Source organism: Anas acuta, chromosome 8 (genome assembly GCF_963932015.1).
Source record: "Anas acuta chromosome 8, bAnaAcu1.1, whole genome shotgun sequence".
NCBI classification, from domain to species: domain Eukaryota; kingdom Metazoa; phylum Chordata; class Aves; order Anseriformes; family Anatidae; genus Anas; species Anas acuta.
Window position 1 is genome coordinate 7,161,696 of NC_088986.1, and position 15,598 is coordinate 7,177,293.

Genomic DNA, 15,598 nt, shown 5'->3' on the forward strand with positions numbered 1-15,598 from the left:
GAAGAAAACCAGCTCCAAAGTCTGCAGAAGGTAACCGTGGCAGCATTATTATTGGTGGCATTTATTCTGTATGAGCAGCTGCAGATTACATTATTTAATATCTGTTTTATCTGTGTTTCAGAACTGATTTTAGTGTTACAACAAAGGCAGGCTTGTCTTATGAGAATCAAAATTATGCTTAATTGAATTCTGCTTTGGGAGTTTCTGTCAATCACACAGCTGTGTGAATTGGAAAAGACACATGATTGCAACTATGATTAACTTCTCTGGAGTCGCTCTGAGTACTGTATATCACATTTCATAAAGAGATGTAGTATCTCCAAAATAATTGCATTGTTCTGAAGGGTATCTTTTGAATGTCAAAAATAACTCCATTTTCTTTGAGGGGACATAACGGGGATAAGAGGAAGAGACATTCTTAAACTGAAGGTTGTGAAGATTTCTAAAATAGGGTCAGCTGAAATAGGGGGTGACTTGACACATGTAAACAATTAAGGAAGAATTAAAGAAGGGTGTGTGTGACAGCAGGAAGGAACTTAGGGCCATGTGGTGCAAATTTTCAGAGAGATGAGTGTTTTGCTTGAGGGCAGAATGGATTGTTGCAGGGATTGACTGTGACACCTGTGTCAAATGAGAGTGAGGAGAGCATAGCGAGTTTTATGGGCATTTGTAATGCTCTGAAGATTACTTGATTTAACTTTGGAAAAGTCAAGGTGAGTGGCTTTTTTCCCCCCTGTTGCATTACATGGATTCACCAACAGAAGTTCTGCATTTGTGTCTTAACTGATTGGAACATCAGTAGAGACAGTGAAGTTAGTAAGAGGCAAAGAGGTGCCCCATGTTGGTCTTCGTCACCATTTAAAAATTGGCCTTTTAAGTGTAAGGGAGAAAAGTGTTCTAACAAGAACTTAACTTCTGTGAGCAAATCTCCCTAAGGCAGGGCAGTTCTGCAGAGAAGCACCTAAAGGAGAAGCTCCATCTGAAATAGCCTTGACCACCTTCCTCCATGGGTGCTTCCTGCCACCACATAACAGCAATGTAAGCCAACAGAGGGTTCCCTCCCCAGGAACAGCCTGCCTGCAATGCCAGCCTGCATGTGAGCTACCTTCACAGCATCTAGAGGTGGGCAGGTGGTAAATTAGCAGGAGGTACAAACTGTCAGTGAGTAACTGAGAGTGAATATTCATGGAGCTGGGGTTTTTGGGCCATGCCCTGGAAGTACACATCAGTGCTATGAGTTTTACTGTGCTTATGCAGTCAGGTAAAGGAAATCTGTGATGTTGCAAACAAGGTTAGTCCAAAAGTCACTGCACTGGAGATCTCTAAATTTGGAGGACGGGCAGTAGGATTGTGCACTCCTGTAGCTAGTTACCCAATGCTAATATTCACTTTGCTCTTATCTCTAAATTGCATCAACTGTCTCCAGTGACATTTAACTTACATATGTGAAGGGATTGGCATTTTTAGATTGTCAGAGTGTTATTGGATGAAAAAGCTGATTTTGTCACGGGACATCTGTTTTATTGTTAATTAGATGAAATAGGAAAGACATCAGAAGAGTACACACAGAAACTATTTCATAGTTCCTGCTTAAAATCTTGCTCTAATCCCTTGAAATTAATGATGCTTTGCAGATTTTCACATTTTGATGTGAATTTCATTTAGGAAGTTTCAGGAACAAATGACAGAGAGTTGTTATCCATCTGTGCCTCTGTCTTTACAATTCAATTGCTCCCTGCCATTGTACAGTCTCTCCTTTCAAAACTATCAGAAGAGAGAAGACAACCAAGGAGTTCACTTATCATTAAAAAACAACCGAAGCAGCAACTTATATCATCATCACAGATCATGTTTTGTGCTTATCAAAGTAAGAATCACTATTTACATTGTCCCATCAATCTGCGTTGATCTTTTTGATAGTTGTGAGTCTGTGGGTGTTGAGATCCTGTCTTCTGGTGATTACTTGGCTTCTTCTGCCTTCCTGCTATTTATTTATTTATTTATTTTTGGGCAAAGTATAGTGTAAAGACTCAAGCAAACGATCTTTGTTTTCAGTTGTTAAAGGTCTGTTGTGTTGATGAGCTGCAGAAGAGGAAGCAGGTATAAAATATGCTCCCCAGGAGAGACAGAGAAATTGTCATCTGTGATAGCTGGTGATGATATGTCATATTATTTCAGGATGAAAGCTGATGAGGTTTCTCAGGGGAATAAGGGAGAATAAGGAATTAAGAGCAGCAAATGGGACTACTGTAATGATGTGGAAGGTAAACAGAAGATGGGGAGAGACACCAGGTAAGGCTGAGGTGGTCGCACCTTGCTCAATTCCAATAACACATCTGCCACTCTGGTACCGAGTGCTGGGTGGATATGGAAGATCAGGGAGGTGTGCTGTCCTGCAGGAAGAAGCAAAGGATGCATACCGCCTTCAGCAGGTCCCTGCTGAGTAACTTCTAGAGCTGGAAAGGAGAAAAAGCTCTTCTGTGGTCCCTGCTTTAAGAACTGTAAGGAAAGGAATATACAGAGACTGCAGAGCGAGTCGTGGGCTGTGCGCTTGGCGTTAGACTCTGTTCGCTCAGTGCTGGTGCAGGGAGGAGATGAAGTAGAAACTAGAAAAGTAGAATTTGACTGGGGGGGGAATGGATTTTAAATCCCTAAAGTGATGTTAGCAGAAAAGTGAAGTGACTTTAAAAATGTCATCCTCAGCTGTGCGCACACGGCTCATATTAAATTAGGATTACAGGATGGAATTAGACTTTATCACTTTATTATTTAACTTTTTTTTTTAATGTAGCATCTGGCCATAAGATGTGCAGTGTATTAAAATGAGAATGTTAGACCATGCTCTTGGAAATGTCCTGAGCTGAACAAAACTAGGCTGACTTTTCCCATTTGCCTAATTAACTAATAAATTAAATTAAAAATGGATCTTTGGGAAGATAAGAAAATATCTGAAAATTGGAAAATACCTTCTATAAAAGAAAAAGTGACATGAGAGGAGAAATTTCAATAATGTCAAAACAAAATATTCTGATAAATAATAGATGAAACTTTTTCAGAAATACCAAAGTATTGTGGCATTTTAGCAATTTCTAAAATAATTCTGTAACCTTATTTTGGAAGGATACTTTAAAAATTGAACTGTTTTTTTTTTTTTTTTTTTTTTTTTTTTTTTTTTGTCCTCCAATTTTGTAGAACAGCAGAATTTAATGAAACCTATCAGTAAAGCCAGAAAAAAATCCCCTCCCCTCCCCCCCCCCCCCCCCCCCCTTAAAAATGTGGATTGAATAAATTGTTTCAGTTGAATTCAAACTGATTCCTTGTAGTAGATGTGTAAGACATAGGGACAAACATTATTTGGCTGCTTGTACTATTGTGCATTGCATCTAGTAAGTTCTGTGCAGCAGGGGAGAGGAGACCCATTCCAGAGCTCTCAGGTATGTGAGCACCTGCTGAGGCACAAGGAAGGAGACAGGGTCAGGGTTGCAGGTGGAAACCCTGATGCAGATAGGACAAGGTCCATGGATCTGTGGTAACACCATGGACCTGCTGATGCTGTTCACTTGCTCTGTTGTCTTTTCCATCTTGCCCATCATCTTGTCATTCCACCCCATAGTTTGTTCATTAATATTTATGCCTCCAAACTCCTAATATCAGGTGTACATGCACATCTTTGGCACTCCAGCTCTGCTACGTGTTGTAGATTTCACTGGCTTCTGTAATGAGAAACAGTCAAACAGTCTTTGTTTTCATTGTATTTTACTTTTTTTTTTTTTTTTTTTTTTTTTTTTTTTTTGTGTGAAGCTTAAAATCTGCAGTGTGAGTGTTTGGTAACCTTGCTATTTACTCAGTAAATCACCCCCTTGAAATCCTCGAACTAGAATATAATCACAAAGAAAGCAGAGCTTCTTGCTTCTCTGCATGTAGATGTTTTGCAGTGAGCGGCCTGCCCATCCTTGGAAGTAAACCCCTTGTCTCCTGAAGCAGTTCACAGAGGCTCTATCCCTCCTTGTATTCCAGGAGCTTGTGTGGTTATTAGAGGGAGGTGCAGTTCTGGAGTTGCTGTGCAAACAGAGAACTGTCCCATTAGGCATTTATTTTGTGATAAATATCAATAGTGGTTACTTTGGTGGAATGCGAGAGAAATTCTGAAGAAGGATGTCTGAGCTAGCTATGTGCTGTTCTCCTGGCTTTGAATGTATAAAACCCTTTTAATTATGGATCAGAATTCCTACCCCACCCCTCCAAGACTCTCATAGAATAGTCAGGTAAGAGTTGACTTCTACACTGACCTCATGAAAGCATTGCAGAGCCATTATGTATGCCACTTAGAGGGAGGGTCCTGGCCCTCTGTTCCAAGTACAAAGTGCTCATTATTATCCTATTCCTAGCCCTGGAAAGGTTCTTACTACTTCTAATATGTAGTATCCATTAACTAAAAATATAGCTCCATTATTCTCAATGCTGTACCCCGTCCTTCCTCACTTTTTGGTCTGGGACTCATGCTAGGGATAAACTTGGCAAAATACTTTCATTAGTGTGACTAAGAGAAGCTTACAACATGTTTCATTTAAAAGGGAGCAAGATTGATACCCTTTATTAGTGAGCTGGAGCAATCTCTGCCTTTTCTTCTAAAACAGCTCCATATCTGTTTGGCTCCGGAGTGCACAATCTTGATGAATTGTGAGTTAACTTAATGGAGAGGAAAATGTGTGTAGTGCTGTGTGAGGGCAAAAGGGAGAAATACAGAATAAGAATCGATGGAAGAGAAAAGAGACTTGATGGAAAATGAAATGGCCTCTTCCCAAAAAAGTTGATGAAGAGAAAATAAACAGACTGGCAAGCAGGCTCAGAGAGGGAATAAGAGAAACAAGACAGTCATTAAGGTGAGAGATGGATCACAGGCACAATGTATAGATTTTGATTTTGAAGAGCAGAAAGTGTGGGAATACTTGGATCACAGGCTTTGGTTCTGGCCCATCTTTGCTCAAATTAAATAAGAAAAGTTCAGAACAGGAAAAAAAGTGGAAAAAAAATCCCCTCCTCCCCTGAAGTATAGGATCTGAAATAAACAACACTAGAAATTTAAACTCTATTGGCAAAATGTCAGGATATTTTTGAACGTTAGTGTCTTTTCCTGTTGTTCCTGATTCAAAAGCAATTGCTTATGAATGACAGTTTCTTTATTTTATCTTTTTACCCTATAGATGTCAGCTAAATCTGTGTTGTTACTTCTGCCAGGACTGCTGTGACAGTTCAGACTGTCCTGATGGCTTATTAACTAACCTCTGATTTCACAAAATCTACCGCTACTAATAACACAAGCCAGAAAAGACCTTGCTTGGCTTTCAGAGCTGGGCAATTACCAGGAGTGCCTGTTGGGGCTGAGAGGGGAAACACGTGAAAATTGAACTGACTTGATGAGGAGATTGCTGAGAGATGGAGCAAAAGAGCAGGGCCCTAAATATCAACGTGCTCTCATGGCTGTTCCAGGGAATTTTGCTTGTAGGAATGAGTAGAATATAAAGACACATCCCAAACTTTTAGATGCAATAAATCAATCTCAAATTCCTTTTACTAACTGATGTGTATGGGACTGTTCCTCAGTAGGAAAATGTATATAGGGGTGTTCCACAGAACCTGAATATTTGGCTGTTCACATGGGAAGTAAGGACCATGGAGGATACAAATGTATTTTATGGAAATCATAAAACATTTTACTTTTTTCCATTTTATATATGTGTACTATATCTTTATATATAGTCTTTGAAATTTAGAGGTTGTGACAGGAGACTAAAACAAAAACTATCAGCTACATGATGTTCAAATAAGTGTACACGTAATGGGCATTAACACTTATCTCCATGTTACACATAGAAGTTCTGCACCTCAGTGGGATACATTTGTTTATATAGGGAGAAATATTTCTCATTAAGTTGTGCTGGGGCAGGTGCTGGTGTAAAACAGTGGCAGCTGTGTTTCTGAATCAGGGTGTTGGATATTTGAGCCCGCAACGGATGTTGTGTTTGTGTCCAGTGCTGGCCAGTATGCCGACATTAGGAGCCATGCCATGGCTTTTGAGGTTGAAATTAAATCCCACAGAAATCACTTCTATTTCTTTTCCTCTTTCTTTTCATTTAAAAAAAAAATAATTCTGGACATTTTTCAAGACCCTTTCCTTTGCAGCCCTGGGAACTAGATATTAAATGTGGTGAGATTCCTATGCAAAACCTAGGAATTTAGAAGTACTAAGTACTTCAAGATCATGATAAAATCAGACTTTTGGCAACAGAAATGTTGTTGATCATCTAGTATTTGTGCTCAGGAAGTAAGAGCTGCTCCTTGAGCAGCAGCATGGCTGAAGGCAGTGGGGAGGAGGGCACGCTGTACGCATGTCTCAAGCTGCAGTGTCTGTGGTGTAAGGAGAGATCCTGCTCTCCTTCTTAGGCTCGTTCTTGATTTGAGTTGCTGAGACTGGAAGAACAGCAGGGATCAGGGACTGCAGGGGAGCTGTGGGTGCTGCTGCGTCTGCAGATTGCCCTGACCAGGGCTGCCATGAAGTCAGGGCTGGTTACAGCCGATTGCTTGGGACTTTGAACAGAAGGGAAGACAGCCCTGAGCCTGCTGGGCTGAGAAGAAAATCGCCCCACCATCACAGAAGTGGTCTGTGCATGTCGGTTGTCACAAACATGGATTTCTAAGTAATGGGAAATTGATGCATGAGTTTGAAAGCCCTTTCTTCGGAGGACTAGCAGCTATCATTCAGTAACTCTGTGGGTGTATGCGTGTAGACTTGTGTGTAGTGCAGCAACGTTTAACAAGCTCTCTAAGAAACATGGTAGGAAAGAAACAGAGCTCAAAATAACTAACAGAAGGTGGAAAGGTTTAAAAAAGGGAAAAAGGAAAAAAAAAAAGGAAAAGAAAAGCCTACAACCCCCCACTCCTCTTCCAACCACCCCCAAAGCAGATGAAGAGAAACTAAATCTTTAAAGATAGTCTTAGATAAAAGACTAAAATATTTATATCACCTTTTTAGCCTGAATTTTATAGCAATGAAGTTTAACATATATCTTCTATTACCTTTGTCAAGTTTATGACTATCTCTCATTTATGGATCCCTTAAATATGTATAAGACAGTTTTAGTTGTCTTGTTTACACGGGTTTTCTCTTTGGGCATTTGTCTCCATCACTGGGTAGCATGTTTATGGTAATTTACTGTAATACATGTATATCAGAGGCAGTTTAAATGACACTTAGCCTTGAATATATTTAAGATTTTTTTTTCCTTTTAGCCACTAGGAAGTCAAAAGATATATGAAAAGCTATTAATTTTCAAATGATAGTAACATAAACAATATTAAAACTTGTATTTGCTCTTTGAACAGTGTGAGGCAGAAATATATAACAAATGGGGCATCACACAGTCAGTTATTAAAGAAGTAAATTAGAAGTAAATTCAATCTTTTCTTTTCACTTGTCAAAGATAATCTGGACAGTAGCTTGATGATTAGAGAACAAAATGTGTCTGATTATTTGGGTTAGCTTTAATCAGTGAACAGACAGCTTTGACTCCTCAGTAAATGTTTGTTTCCAGCCCCGTGGAAGGAGACTCCCCTGTGTTGTCCAGAGGTGTCCAGCTGTGCGCACAGCAGGTCCTTGCATCATTGCTGCTGTGCCAAAGGGATCAGAACAGATTGCCTCCATGCTAGGGGCTGAAGCTGTGCATGGCACGCACCATGCCCATGTAGCAAGGAAGAATTGTGTTGCAAAGGTATTTCTGTGAGTAGACATGGAATAAAAACCCCTGCATGGTTGGGAGCCTGTGCACAGAGTCCCAGCACTGTTTTCCCAGAGCTGTGTTGTCTGGGGTGGCTGAGCTGGAGCAGAGCACAGGCACCGTGTGGGCCTGGGATGTGCTTTACCAGTAGTCTGCAGGGCTTTTGGCTATGTGGAAGGGTATGATTTGGCCTGAGGGTCAGTGTTTTGGGGTGGATGAACTGTACTGCTGCTGGTTTTGCACTAGTCTAGTTCATTCCTGCCTGTAAATAACATTTATGTATCTTTATGAAATATAAAACAATGTCTGGGAACAATGGAAACTGGATTCCCTGATGCATCGAAAAGTGCCTCCAGATGCTTATCTGCTCTTCTTGGTGCTGGAAAACCTTTAAAAACCTGCTCCCTAATCTTAATCATTTAAAAAATATTGCCGTTAGAGAGAGACTATTGAAAGCTAACAACTCGTCCAGCAATCAAGCTCTGTGGCCTTTGGTGGAGTGATCAAGAAAGACTTGCTGGCACTAGGGAATATCAGAAAGCCCAGCTGTTAATGATAATGGAGGTAGGAAGCCTACAGTACTACTGAAATTGCACAAAAACCAGTACTACCCCTTTACTCCAGCCCAGGCACTTGTGCACGCCGTGATGCTGACAAGAGAAAAGCTTACTATTAGAAGTCATTTCCCTGGGATGTGTGTTTAGAGCAAAGTATGATGCCTTTGAACTAATAAAATTAATTTCTGCTGTTTGAAAGTAAAGGTGGATACAGCATCCACACTGCACGTATGCAAATATGTAATTGTGGATCATTGAAATATGCTATATTGCAAGCGCAGAAAGAGCCATCGTGTTGCTTCAGAGGAGGAAGCAAGGAATGAAATTCTTTTTATGAATAAACCCCAATTGAATGTTTGTGCATATGCATTTGTATTTGCTTTCTCTTTGTCCTTTGTTCTTCCTTTAGCGCTGCATTTCCATGCAGACTGCTAGTGATCAGAATGCAGAGCTCCCGTACGGCGGAGCTGTGTGCTGGCATTGATCTAGTGGTCTGTGCCAGCTCAGTGGTGCAAGATTTACTTTAATTTCCTCTTCCCTTTGTTCTTTTGCCTCTGTGCTTTAAATAAAGACTGTTATTACTTCTGGAAATCTTGAGCAGTCGTAGCTATTTTGTATCTAAATAACCATGACACATTTCTCCCCGATCAGTAACTGCAGATCTCCCAGTTTGGTGAGTGCCATTCTTATACATGTTTCAACTTCTCAAAGCTGTTAGCAGCTTGGGGGAAGTTTGAGGTTTGATTTTTGGTTAGACTAAATGGAGAGTGAGCATTTTGAAGCTATCAGGGTGTGCAGCTGGAGACTGTGTGCTTCTGGGAAGAAACCTCTGACATGGTTTTGATGGAAGGTCCCAAAACAGAGTAAGGACAGACTAGGAATGTTTGCTCTTCACTTAAATACCAGAGCTGATCAGGATCATGGAGGAAGTTCATGGGAAAGCTCTAGGGAATGATGTAGCACATGTGGCTTGGCCATCCTCTTTTTGTATTGTTAATAACATAGGGCAGGCAAATAATACACAGCAAAAACTATCTTTAGGTGTCTCCTTTACACAGCAGGAAATAGAATAGAGGTTGCCTTTTACTTACTCATTTTCCTTGGCAGGAGCAACACAAATTCTTTTATAAAGGAGGAAGATTTCATAAGTGCTGCAGTAGTTGGAGTGTATTTGGTATGTGCTTTTCTTTCTATACTGTAATTGCATAACTGTGCAGTGGTGCAATGTGTATTTACATGGATTGATACAGGGTCAGGGGTTTCAGCCCCTTTGCCTGCTCTCGGCGTGGCTTTCTCCAGTGAATTTATTTGGAAAATGTCCTGTTAAAGAATCAGTAGAACTCATTAGTTTCTATTCTTTAACTTCTTTACAAAATGCACACGCGTTTTCTGCAGGAGCAGAATATGAAGATTGCACTCATTTTCCAACTACATTTCATAGTGATCATTTTCAGAGCTGCCTTTAATAAAATCTCATACAGGAAAAATGTGGAGAATGTTCTTGGGCTGCGGTTATTTTCTTTTTTCTCTCCCTGAATTTATTTGTAAACTGTAGTTTTCTTTGTGCTCATTTCCTTTATGCTGAGATGCTGACAAGCTCTTTTAATATCCTTGCATAGAACCCTTCTCATCACTCCACAGGTGTGCAGCAGCTCAGTGAGCCAGGCCGTGCAGAAATCCTCCCTCCAGCTTTCTGTATTTTAGGAGGTTATGTCAAAGGCTGGTGGCCTCACCTCATGTTTGGAGCTTTCTGACCTCCTCTTTTGCAGCTGGGATGCTCGAGCTGTCAGCTGGTTTGTGGAGGGGAAGCAGATTCCCCTTCTGAGCTGACAAAAGCACAAACCAGCATCTCCCCACACAGCAATACCCTCGTGGCAGCACGGCACCAGGCTTCCGGCACTCAGCAGCGTTACGGCCCCGTGCCGAGCTGCACTGCCTGGCTAAGCTGTGGTTGTTCCTCTCATTGCAGGACCCAGTGGCAACTAGAGGGACTGTGACCAGAGTGGTGTGCATCTCGGTGTTGTGATGCAGGTGAGCACAGCGAGGAGGGTTGTCTGCTAGGCAGTCTGCAGTGAGGGGGAAGGAATGCTGCTTTTAATGAAGAAACTGAGTGGAATTACAAGCAGCAGATTAATTACTTTCCTCAAAAGGAAAATGTGCTTAGTTTCAAACTGGTTGTTCCAGTGAGCCTTGTATTGTATAACACTCACCTGAGACAGAGGCTGACAGGCTGTCCCAACCTTTAATTGACTAATTAATAGTTATTAATTAGTATTCCCTGCAGTTGTAGTCTCAACCATGAGTTAATTGATTCTGATGGGGAATTAAATGTCCCATGTCAGAGATGAGTGCCCATAACAGCATCTGAGGCAGTTATTTCGTGTAATAGACTAAAACAAACCTGTTTTATATGTGTGTGTACACTGATACCAAATTGCACAAACCCTTGGTTTTGTTTATTTAAACCTATTGCTCTGTGCCTGTTGGATAATGTGGTTTGTAAACACTTAATGGAGACACTTAATTCTTATGTAATGGGGAGAAGCGGGGGGAAATGCTATTTTCAAACCCTGTGCTCTGGTACGGGATCTATTTCTCTCCAAAAACCATTGTAAAACCATCTGCTTTTCCAATTCACTTCTGTCATGAGCTAAAATCCTCTGGAGATGGGAGCTAACTGGTAGATTTGGTAGTCAAGTATTCCAGCACTGACAGGCTGCAGTATTTCACAGGAGCATAAATATCATCGTGTCTATTAAGTTTATTAGGTTAAGAGATTTTGGAAAATAACCTCTAATGGGCAGCATGACTTGACAGGCAGGTGCAGCTGACAGAGCAAACATTAGTTTTCCTGTTCAATTTACACCGTTTTTGATGGTTGAGCCCTCTGCCAGGCAGCAGCAGCGGGATGGCACTGGCTTTGGTTTGCTGTTGTTGTGCTGTCTGAACCTTCTTTTGGAGCAGTAAAACTTCTGAAGCCAAAGGAAGCCTTACTAAAGGCTTTTCAGCTGAGTTATCTGTAAGCTTCTCATTAAATTCAAGCTGTCTGCTCTTATTTATATAAATAAGTAAAGCTGATATTTATATTTATCAGCTTTACGGTGTTGTAAGATCTCCTAGCACATCTTTTAGAGTGTAAACATGGCAAATATACATTCATATATTAATAGGAACTATTCAAACTCTGGAGCAGTGCGGGTCACTGTCGTATTCTAGGCAATGTGCAAAGCATACAGGATAAAATCCTGACCCTGTCAAAGCTGATGGGTGTTTGCCAAGCAGTGGAACCAAGATTTCACTAGGAACATGCAAAGAATATCTGATAACCTGGTGTGCCGGAGGTGGTGCTTGCTGGGATGTGGAGCCTCATGACTGAGCTGTTATACAAGAGGAGAGTTGATTCCTGGTTTTCTCATGACAGCTGTGAATGGTAGACCCAGAAGTGAAATTGTGCAGTCCATCCTCCAAAGTCTCAACAAAATCTTTCTGTCGCCCAGGCACAGAGTATTTTATATTGCTTAATATCCTTGGTTATTGATTAGAACTCTTGGTGGAGGAGAACCAAGGACAGTTTGATCTTCTCTAAAATGATGATTGAGAGATGAATGGGGGTTGAGAGAAGCTGATAAATGGTTCTGAATTTAACACTTTAGGCTAAGACACTGAACGCCTGATTTCCATTTAAAAGGAAGAGGTACCCTGCAGGTGAGAAAACAGGGTTCTAAATTATTTTGAAAAATTCAGGTGTCAGGCAAAGATGGGAAGATTTACATGTTAATGGGATCCTCAGCAGGGGGATCCTCAGCACCTTAGAGTGGTGATGGCAGAAAAATAGATGCACCCATCTGGACCTTCAGATGTTATCCCATAAGTTCAAATAGTCCCATACATTTCTGAGACAAAAATAAAAGTGAGTCAAAAAAGATTTGTGGTTGGACAGATGGCCCACAAAGGAGCCTCATGTTACTTTCCAAACCTTTCCCTAGGACAGGCTGGCCCACCTGGCCCAGCACTGCAGCAGTTCAAGCCATGACCTCTGTAAACTGCGGTGTGGGAACCAGTTTGGGAGCTTTGGGTTCCCACTGCTAAGGCTTGAACTCTGGGGAGGGTGCTGGCTTCTGTGAGCTTGAAAAGAAGTGACAGAGACCAGGAGCGTTTCTGATGGGACGTGACACACGCAGCTGAGCCCAGCTCAGCCTGGCTCCAAGTGAATACTTGCTGCAATTTCTGTAACCGAACTGCAGGAGAATATTGATCTGGTGAGACTTTTTTGGCCATAAACCATATATGTATGAGCTGTATATCTATACAGTTTATTTATGTGTGTGTGTATGGCTTATGTAAATGTATCAAAAACCAGAATATGTATATTTCTACTTATTATTTCACATGTTTTTTTCTTTTTTTTTTTTTTTTTTTTTCCAGTTGGAAATTTTTAGAGTGAGACAGGTTTTACAGTGAAACAATGCAGACTGCCTGTGTCTCTTCTTGAGATGTACCTTGTCCTGAAGCATCCCATCAAGGGAATGTATAAAATAGTTGCATTTTATGAGTTTATTAAATTTCTGACTCCAGCTTACTTTAATAAACTTTGAATTAAACTCAGGCTGGTGACAGAAGCAAATAGCAATAAAGCATTCTGCTGTCATCTTTGTCCTGAAAAATGTTTTACATGAAGGATCCAATAGCCATGGCAATAGTTTTTTTTTCCCCTTTCTCTGTTAGTACGCAGGGCCTAATAAGCTTGCTAAACATTTCTGCAGAATTATCCGCTATAGCTAATTCGGGCTAGGCAAGGTATTTGGGCCTGTGGAGAAGCTCTTAGAGATGTCAAGCATTTTATAAATCAGATAATTTTCTTGGTCAGTAAAAGCCGTGGAGATCCAGTGCCTGGGCAGATTGCACTCTTCAATTGAGACGTTAAACTTTGTTTCCTTTCAGAAGCAGTGTGAGTCAGCTCCAGGCAAATCTAAGCATTACGGCGGAACTAAAACAAACATAAAGTGGAACCAATCCTAAATATATTTGCATCTAGATTTTGGCAGACATTGTTATGGCTTTCTGTATTTTATGTGCCTTTTTAATTTCCCTGTGAAATATTTTTTGGTAAACTTATAAGTTTTTCAAACCACTTTAAGTTGTTGACTCTTCCACTTATGCAAATGATGTCTCTTGCTCCACGACTTTAATTTTAAAGGGAGAGAATGACTTACAGCTTTGCCTCTGCATTAACCTAGACATCTGCTAGCGAGAATTTGTGCTCTTGTGAATGCAAAACAAAACAAACAAACACAGATTTTTTTTTTTTCTTAACATGTGAGGATGTGTAATACTGGAGAGAGATTTACAGAGTGACCCAGCACTTCTGACATTGAAAAGTCTAGTATTTAACTTCACTATAAGTGGGACAGGAGCTTGGCTGAAAATAGGAACCTATCCCAGTTGCGTGCACCTTGTCACTATAGCAAAATTTGTAGGAGTTGATACAGTTTATATACACAGGAATGTAGACATTCCTTCCAAAGTGAGTTAAGATAGCTTAAGGACTGCTCTGAGCTTGTCTTCCTCCTTGCTTAGCTACCCGCACAGCAGCAAACAGCTCACTGATGGGAGTTTAAATTAGTTTGAACTGACACTAAACTGAGCCTAACCTCTGAGCAGGCCCAGAGTTCTTAGGTTGAGCTCCATTATGTCTGTACTCATGAGATTAAATGTCTTGGGCTATTAATAAAAACAACAAAACAAAAAAACTGGGTGGTTATCCAGTTTGTTAGAATGACCTTGGTGACAGTGCAGCACAGTAACGCACACTATTGTTAGCATATCTTCTCAGATCACACCCTTTTCTTTTAAACTTTCTTTAATCTACAAGATGGCATTCAGCTAGTGCAAAGAAAATGGCTAAAACATCTCCTTCTCCCCATATCTTTTAAAATAAAGATGCATCAGGCTTTTGGATTATGTGAGCTTTTGATAGTGATAGGAATATTTTTCAATTATTATGAAGAATGCATAAAGAACACTTTGATCTGGTCATCTGAGTAGGTACATAAAATACCAAATCTACTTCTCTTGTGATGATGAAGTGGTTTCGAAAACTCTTGGTGATGTATTTTTCTTACAGCTTTCAAGGGCAAAGCTAATTAAGAGTGCCATGTGGTTCAGGTACCCTTAGTGAGAGATTTTGTTTTATTGTTGCTTCACTTTTTGGAAATATGTTGCTGGCCATAATTTGCATACAGTTATAGAAGCGTCTAATGAATATACCTTTTTTGGGGGGTGGGGTGGTAGTGTATATAATAGCTGAATGATTTGTCATTGGCTATATGTGTTGTCTTTGAAGATGGCACAAATACAGGTTATTTTCAGTTAATATTTTAGAAGAGAGCTTCAGTCCTTCAAGCATTAGGTGCACAATCTATATATATTTGATGAGTGGCCTTGTTTGACTTTTGGCACTACTTGTATGAGTAAAATTACTTGTGCATGCCTGCTGGCAGGGTAAGAAAAACACAGGATAGAAGTGTTACATATTTATAACAATGTCATTGTAGAGATGCTTGGTTAACATGTAGACAATATTTCTCTAATAAATAGAGCAGTAAGAAACAAGGATACTTTCCAGTTTTAGATGATCAATGACAAAACTTTAAGCAAATATTATAATACAGTCCTGTCACTAGAAATAGCCGTGCTAATAACTGGTGATTTTTAAAGGGGGAAAAAAATATAAATATGAACCATAGCCTCAAAGTTTTGCTTAGTTAAACCAAGCCTTTGCAAAAACGACTTAGAAGATACAGTTACCTGAATTCCTTAGAGTTTTCTGTCAGAGAGGTTCCAGAAAACTGAGCTTTTACTCCACTGTTCTCAAGATTTCTGTATTTTTATGGTTAGGGCTGGGAATATGGATCCCATATTATTCACCATTGAATACATAGGAGGTAGTAGTTGACATGTATACTGTGAAAAAAAATCAGAGGTGCTTGAGCTACCTATAAAGGAATATTAAAATATTTTTGCTGTGACTCTAATACAGATCATGTGCAGGTTCTAGCCATTAATAAGGTGCATCCCTGGATAAAACTATGGCAAACATACAGTCCACAAGACCTCTTTATGCAATACCATCAGGCAAGGCTCGACGTAGGTTACTTGTATGCACTGTAGATTCCTTTATGCTGCTAGGAATGTGCAAAGGAACTGATATAAATGATAATACAAGTCTAATGTATTTGGCTCTGTTATATCTAGGAAGCTTTTTGT

The 15,598-nt window shown here is 40.2% G+C and overlaps 1 long non-coding RNA gene across 2 annotated transcripts in view; it reads left to right on the forward strand.

Moving 5' to 3' along the window:
* Window positions 1-551: 551 nt before the first annotated feature.
* LOC137860633 (uncharacterized) overlaps window positions 552-15,598 on the forward strand; it is a 63,353-nt gene continuing 48,306 nt past the window's right edge. For both annotated transcript variants that reach the window (XR_011099112.1, XR_011099111.1), the window contains exon 1: window positions 552-713. This is a non-coding gene — a long non-coding RNA (uncharacterized lncRNA). The remainder of the gene's footprint in view (window positions 714-15,598) is intronic.